The sequence below is a fragment of the Cygnus atratus genome, chromosome 2 (assembly GCF_013377495.2).
Source record: "Cygnus atratus isolate AKBS03 ecotype Queensland, Australia chromosome 2, CAtr_DNAZoo_HiC_assembly, whole genome shotgun sequence".
In the NCBI taxonomy this organism is placed as follows: domain Eukaryota; kingdom Metazoa; phylum Chordata; class Aves; order Anseriformes; family Anatidae; genus Cygnus; species Cygnus atratus.
In genome coordinates, this window is record NC_066363.1 from 103,178,555 (window position 1) to 103,186,674 (window position 8,120).

The 8,120-nt window shown below is 34.1% G+C and overlaps 1 long non-coding RNA gene across 3 annotated transcripts; it reads left to right on the top strand.

Moving 5' to 3' along the window:
- The first annotated feature begins 607 nt into the window (after window positions 1-607).
- LOC118257406 (uncharacterized) lies at window positions 608-6,880 on the top strand. 3 transcript variants are annotated; one of them, XR_004781551.2, is made up of 5 exons: window positions 608-729; window positions 2,735-2,852; window positions 4,249-4,318; window positions 5,447-5,486; window positions 6,159-6,880. It is a non-coding gene; the product is annotated as an uncharacterized LOC118257406 (long non-coding RNA). The 3 variants fall into 3 exon arrangements; XR_007707935.1 differs by lacking the exon at window positions 608-729 and adding an exon at window positions 2,363-2,431; XR_004781550.2 differs by lacking the exon at window positions 608-729 and having other exon boundaries at window positions 2,519-2,852.
- Window positions 6,881-8,120: the final 1,240 nt, after the last annotated feature.

The window sequence follows — 8,120 nt, forward strand, 5'->3', positions numbered from 1 at the left end:
AAATTGAGGAATATTAAAACACTGAAGAGTGTTTTTTTAAAACAAAAAATAAAGCCCCTTAAATAATCATTCCAATAGTTGAAAAAAATCATAGGATCTCAAAAAGAAAACAAAACAACTCCCCCCCCCCCAAAAAAAAAAAAAAAAACACTATCGTTTTTAATATAATCGAGGGAACTTGATAGAGTGTTTTGATCGTACCTTTAAGTATTTGCATGGCTGCACTGACAGGAGAGGTGTACTTGAAAAGGCTTTGTAGGAATTTTAATTCTAGCAAAGGAGAAGGTTTTGTCAAGATTCACTGGATAGTTAGCTGGATGTGTTGGTTTAAATTATTCATTGGCTTATACTTCGTCCAAAGGGTAATGGCAACCCTCTGAGGTCTTCTGGAAGGTGGTGTTCTAACATTTGATTAATAGTGTCATCTTTTTAAAGAGGGCTTTGAGAATGACCCTCCAAATGCTGATGCCCAAATCTGCTGCTGCTCATCCCATATATGGAGCACTACATTGCTCCTACCAGTTTAGGAACTATTTTTGCAGATGTGGGAAGGAAAAATGCAACTAGAGTGAGGATCTTCCTTTTTTGATTATGATAGCCTGTTCAGGGAAAAGAGTCACCCTGATATGATGCCCATAGTTCTACAGGTGGTACACAGCCTGTACTAGCTCAGTAAAAGCTTGCACTTCTGTAAGTTCCATCCCTGAAGAAGAGAGCAGTTGCTATCTGGTAAGAAAACATGAGAAAAAAAAATATTTTTATTATTATTATTATTATTATTATTATTTGTAACAAAAAAGAATTCAGCAAGTTTTGAGTTCATGAAGAAACACCCAACTTTATCATAAGCCTAACAAAACTGGAATACATTAATATTATTTTTAAACATATTATAACTTAAAATTAGCTTTTTTAATAGAAAAAGTTGATGATATTTGTGTTTAAACTGTTCACTCTAGCTTTCAGGATATAAATGTATCATTTAAAAATGTTTGGAATCATTTTCACTGTGCTATTTACTGAATTACTTCTTAGCAAATGTTTGCATATGTAATTAGAAAACTCTATGCATGGACATGTGCAGCAATCATATTTGCAGCATTTTACATTTATGCCATTAAAAATTACTTGCTTCAAACATTTACACTGATTGTTTTGTTTTAAAATGTTACTGGAAACACTTCAAATATATCGGAAATGTATGCTGTCTCTATTAGTAGTTCATACCCATGTAATGTGGTCTTCTTCTTTTTTCATTATGGTGCTTTTGTTTCATTTGACTTTAAAGTCAGGACAATTAAAAATGTCCAAAACTTTTGTTTTTTTTTAGCAGTTGTTAGTGGTGATGCGTGGGTTTATTTATTTATTTATTTAATTAATTTTTTTGGTGGGGGGGAGGAGGAGGGGAAGAGGAAGTGTGAAGAAGAAATACCTGTTCTAGGAAAAACCTATCCAAGGTTTGTGTGACATATATTCTACTTCTGTTTGAAAAACTCTCCTAACCTGTGTTATCCTACCCTGTGTTCAGAGAAAATCAATGTTCCTCAAACATTTTAATTTCAACACACGCATGACTCTGGCTTCCATGTCATGACTAGCTATTATATTAATAGGGAAGCACATTGGTATGTAATTGGACAAAATTCATGAGTTCCTCACCTTATTCAAAAAATGTATTTTATCTTCTAAAATTCTTTGTAATTCTTATTATGTGTTTCCTAATGAACTAATGCAATTTTGAAATGTATCAATTGAAGTGTAGGTGGAGGTTGGTGTTAATGTCAAGTAGGGCATTTTTGTGCTCCTTCAAGTTTATGCATCTAAAGATCTGGAAGGTTGCTTTGATGAAGGAATGTTTTCTGTACTAATCCAAGACTCATTAAGAATGAAATGTGATTATTCTTCATGCTGAAGTGCTTTTTTGTTTCAGTGGCCGAAGTGCCTTTTTCGGTTAAATAGTCTCACATAGCATATTTTCTGCTTGCACTTTGACCACGCAAATTTCAAACGCAGTTGCTAAAATTCATAAGTGATTCCAAATCGATTATAAAATTTACCTTTCCTAACAAAAGACTTTTTAAATTTTATTATTAATATCTCACTTACTGACCTAACCACTCTTTAGCATTTCTCTAGTGATAAAAATGTGGATCTAAAATGCTGCATTTTGACAGCATGATCCTTTACCAAATACGGTTATAAATGAGAGCTAAAACAAAACAGCATTACTTAGGTGGTGACTCAATATGGGTGAAATGCTAAAGGAACAGAAGCTCAATGCCTCTTCACTTTGGTATGTGCTTTGATGAAAAACTCAGAGAAAAAGTATGTATTGGTGCTATTCAAAGCAAATGAATTGAACACAGTGAAAAAGAAACTTTTCTTCCCAAGCAACAAAGGCTATCTGTGCATCTGCAGTTTGAGATTAAAGGTAGTGCAAGGACAATAATGCTTTCACTGGTAGTGCTCTTTCCCCATTTTAGGTTGGCCCTGCAATGGTTCATTTATCAGGAATGTATTATGGGAGGCAGTTTAAAAATATCCAAGTGATAGATACTCTTTTTCCTGTTGTGTTTAGAATAAATGGCTTACTGTAATACTGGAATTACAGAAGAATTTGCTTTGAAACTTCTGGGAAAATGAACTTCATAAGCCCTTGAAACATTTATCTACTTTGAATGTCTTTCTCTTTTCCTTTTTTTTTTTTTAACTGGTTTTTGTTTGTTTTGTTAAGAGACTAAGCAGTTTTCAAATATTACTGGCTGGATTTTTCCAATGTTTGAGATAAAAGAGTGAAAAGTGCACATTTTCTTCAGTGTTGGCTCATTTTCCAGACATCCAGGAGACTGCAGGTATCACATTTCTTCTCTTTTCTGGAATACTGAGGCTATGGTTTTATTTACTAAACACAAGTATTTGCAGAGACTCATGAATTATACACCCTCATCTGAATTCAGTTTACAAATGACTTGTGGTTAATTGTTGGGTAAATGATCCTAAAAGCAACTTGCGTCTGGAAAAGGAGGATAGGAGGATAGGAGGTTCTGCTCAGAAAAACTAGGGCAGAAGATTTTAGGTTTTCTTTCTAGAAATAATTTCTTTTTTTCATTTTATTTCTCTAATCACACTGAATTTTTCTCACTGCAACAACAAAGACAAGGTAAGGTAAAGATCTGTAATTGCAACATTAATATTTTCCTGTCCATTCCCAATAATTCACAGCACATCAGCAGTAAGATATGGTAAATGACATAGCTGCTGATGAAACCTGTGTGCTTCATTAGTATAGTCATCCCCTACTATTCATTGAAGTGGCAGGTTTTGTAAATAGTGTCATATTATCATAACAATTACTTTTCAGTCACTATTAATACCCTAAATTTGTGGGCAAACACAAGAATCACCATACTTTTTACACAGTGTCCATGTATCCATATTCGCAGAAAAACAGAAGTGTTGGCCATCTGTCTGCTCATAATAGAAAACTAGCAATAATGTGTGCAGATGTGAGCCCCCACACTGAGTTATTTCTACATGGGTTTCTCAGTGTATGTCGATGTATTTAGGTTCCCTTTTTCTTATTTTGTAGACTTAAGGTCTCAGAGAAAACAGTTTTTGACAGGGTACAGTGCAACTCATAAAACTTACCAAGGTAAACTTAGAAGCTGTGACATTCCTCATAGGTGTTTTCACTACTAGCTTTAAACAAATTATTTAGGAGTTTACTTGGACATAATATCCCTTAGGAAAAAAGACTGAATTACATGAGAATGGAAAAAAGCTTTTGAATCTGACCCAACAATTATATTTACATATCCTCAAAAAAGGAGAGCAGACTACCTTACTCCACAGAAAATTCTGTATCTGTTCCCAATAACTTTCAGGGGTGCCTTCTAAATGTGTAACTAACAGGATTATTTTTATTTTTTTTTCCCCACAGTGGCATCACACATTACTTAATCTTTTTCTTTATTATTCTTATTTACATCCACTGACACAGTGCTTTTGTCAAAATTAATCAAAATAGCTCCTCTGCTTCTGAACACCTGTGAACTCTGTCCATTGATTGATCTTGAAAAAGCCACAAAATCCTAGGTTTACCAGCCTAGGATTCAAGATCTAATTGTGTGGCCTTGAGGAGATAACATGACATCACTAGTAATGATAGGTCAGAAGAGGTCCTGAGGATTATGATACCGTAGTGAGCAGTTTTGACTAAAATTTCTCTTATCCTTCATTTGTTCATAGACAAGCATATCCAGAGAGGAGAGAACACAAATTTGCATTAGTCATACCAAGACCTCAAAGACCTGAAAAGGTATTCCTCTTTTTTTTTTTTTTTTCCTTCTACCAAATTCTTCTTGTTTGTCGCATCATGTCCCTTATGTCGTATTGTCTGAGTGATTCTTGAATCTTTTTATGGTTTGGAATTTAAATTAAAAAAAAAAAAAAGTGTTTTCATACTACTTTACTAATTGTAGGAACCTGTGCTATTCTTTAAAAGAAAAACAAGTAATTAAGGCAGAGGAGAAGGTACAAAGAAGAGGACAGATGCAGACAGAAAGCTACAAAGAAGGATATGAACATTTTTATTGCAACATTTTATACATTTTGAGAAAAATTATTCTTCGTGAATATATCCTATATTGCTAAAAACACATAGACAAATGTAAAAAGGACATCTCTACACATATTTGAGTTAAATACCTTTATTGTCCTATTAAATAATATCTTAGTTCTACCATGGATTTTCTGGGACTGTTATAAATGTACCCAGGATATAAGCAAGCCTGCCTCTCAGAGACTATAACATCTTTTCAGACTTCCCTGCCCTACTTCTTTACTCATGTGACATTTTAAAACTCATTACATTCAGTAGGATGCTGGACAAGAAATGGTGTTTTTAACATTTGGCATGCAATAGCTCCCAAAAGTAATAATTACATAGATTGCATGCCTCTATGAGAAGAAAGGGATTTGTAACTTCTTTTTTTTTTTTTTTTTAAATATTTACAATCTGAGATTTTGCAGGATTGTAATAGGGTTTTGCTTCTTCCCTTCTCTTGCTAAAATTCAAGAGATATGTATTTTTCCCTGAGAGCACTCCATAGGGCAGGCCAGGGAAATAATATTAAGACTACGGAGAGAATTCCTAGCACTATGACTTTGAAATTAGAAGTAATCTGTATTTTATCATCTGAATATTGAATTAGAAGTAATCTGAATTATTTATGATCTGAACACTGGCATGTAAATAGCCTTGTTAAACATGTTCTTTTCCAAATGATGGCATAGAGGACAAAATGAGTGTCTCAAAGAATGAAACTAATAGGTGTTTGGTTTCATTTATTTATTTATTTATTTTAAATGGAGCTTGAAACTAAACAATAAGGTACATAGCTAGACAAGCTTGTTTTCTGAATACATTTTCTATATTTTATTCTAGAAAGGAACTGTGTGCTTACTGAAGTCTACATGTTCTTTAAGTAAGTGAGAAATGGCTTAATTCCCCAAAAGTGACATGAGAACTGCTGAGACAATAATGCTGAGGAGATACAATATACTACTTCTATACAGCATCAGAAATATTTCTCCTGTTACAGTATCACAGATAGATTCTTTATGCTCTTTTTAAAATATAGCAGGACACCATTTGTTATTTTAAATTTCTTAGGTAAATAGCCTTAAAAAAAAAAAAAAGGTTATTTTTTAATAAAGTACATTTAATTAAAGATTTAATCATCATTGACTCTATCTTCCTTCAGTAATGAATGGAAGCTCTTGCTGTCATTATAACTGCACAGTTAAGATTGTGTTCTAAAAACAATTCAGAATAAATACTACTACAATAGGTATGTATCCACACTTTCTGGGAACTCTCATACTCTTCCCTCCTTCTAAACTATTATGTTCCTGTTGAATGCACTGCTAAACTGTACCAAGGAACAGCCATTTTCCTCACTCCACCTTTACCTGCCAAAGTTATCCTTTAGGATGAAGATAAAATTTGTGTAATGCATTAGGAGAAAAAAAGAAAAAAAAAAAAACAAAAAACACAGGACATGGGACCATCTTTTTCTCCAAAGTGTATAATAAAAGAGGGATGCGCTGACTGATGAAAGAAAGATTTGAATCTCTTTTGCTCTTCCATTCTGCAGTGAATTTCAAGTGCATTTGACAGTCTCTGTCTTCCCTGGAAATGAGGTCCCAAGACTGCTAGAAAAGCCAGCCTGCTTGAAGTACAGTTTCTAATCCCAAAAGAAAATTCAAGTGAAAGGGTAGGTCAATGCAGAGCACTGCATGTAGCCATAGCACAGTATTTAGGGAGTATACTTATCTGTAAAGATAATGAAAACTGTTGTTCCTATACTAAGTATTCCTAGCATCACATCAGCCTGTGGTGATTTTCTGAGCACTACAAAATGTTTTTTTTTATTTTTTTGTTTTGTTTTTGTTTTTTTGCTATGAAGGATCTATTTTACAAGAAAAAAAAATATCCAAAGTGTCGCTATCTAAATTGCGAAACAAATGTTAGTATTAAGAAAGGCAAATGGTATTCTTTTGCTTTATTTGCATCAAGAGTTTATCTGGGCCAGGGCTAAACATAATCTGAATTGCTAGCCGGATATTGACAGAACTTGGTAACATTCATATTACTAAAAAAGAAAAAAAAATCAAAAACAAAACAAAACAAAAACTATCAAAAGACCAAATCTTGGTGTCATATAATTCCAGTCTGAATCCATAAATAAAGGTCCAAGTATCACCACTCAAAAATAAATAAATAAATAAATAAATAAATAAATAAAAATCTGAATAAGATACAAGAAGAAGGAAAAAAAAAAGTGATATAAATATATAAATTAATTCATTTTTTCCTTTATTACTTATTATTAAGACAGACGAATAAAGACAGTTTGCAAGTGTGTTTGCAAATGTCCTGGTTTCAGGTAGGACAGAGTTAATTTTCCTCCTAGTAGCTGGCAGGGTGCTATGTTTTGGATTAGGATGAGAAGAGCGCTGATAACATGCTGATGTTTTAATTGTTGTAGAGCAATGCTTACACCAAGCCAAGGACTTTTCAGCTTCTCGCTCTGTCCTGCTAGCGAGCAGGCTGGGGGTGCAGCAGGAGCTGGGAGGGGACAGACCCAGGACAGCTGACCCAAACTGGCCAAAGGGGTATTCCATACCATCTGACGTCATGCTGAACAATATATAGGGGTGGGTAGCCGGGGTGGGGGGGCCGGCTGCTCGGGGATAGGCTGGGCATCGGTCAGCGGGTGGTGAGCAATTGCATTGTGCATCACTTTGTACACATTATTACTATTATTATTATTATTGTTATTATTATTGTTATTATTTTCCCTGTCTTAATAAACTGTCCTTATCTCAACTCACAGGCTTCACTTTCCCGTTTCTCTCCCCCATCCCGGAGAGGGAGGGGGGAGGGTGAGCGAACGGCTGTGTGGTGTTTGGCTGCCAGCCGGGCTAAACCACAACAGCAAAATACATTCCTTTCCACGTTGAAAAATGTATTTCATTACTTCAGTAGAGCTGCATGCAGAAGTAAATGTCAGTGGAAGTTATGTAGGTTCCACACTTCATTCTTTCAAACTCTTAGGCTCAGTGCACCTTACCAAGTGAAACAAGAGTACATGGAACTGTAGATATTGTTTCTAATATGCAAGACCTTAAAATTGCACCTTACAATCTTGTAATTGGGATGCATTTGCCTGAATAAAATTTTTTGTTCATTTAGTGTTGTCTTAACATATAAAAATAAAGAAACATAGGTAAAATACTCCAACAAGAAAATACCAAAAAACCTTTTAATTTTGATTGTCTTGGCATTTGAACCTGAATCACGAAGTTTATGCGATCTCAAATCATTAATAGTGATATCATATTAAGTAATAAAAAAATACAGCAAATCAGACTGAAGTTCAGTTAATCGGTGTTCATGCTCATATTCTTGTGTCTTATGTAATGTTTCATTGAAGTATTTCCCTCTTCAGTAGAAAGAAAAAAATCATCTATATACTTAGTCAACTATGTTCTTACAACACAGATTTTGTCATAAAGAAAAGCCTTGCAGTCAAATAAGTATTAAAGTTTTATTC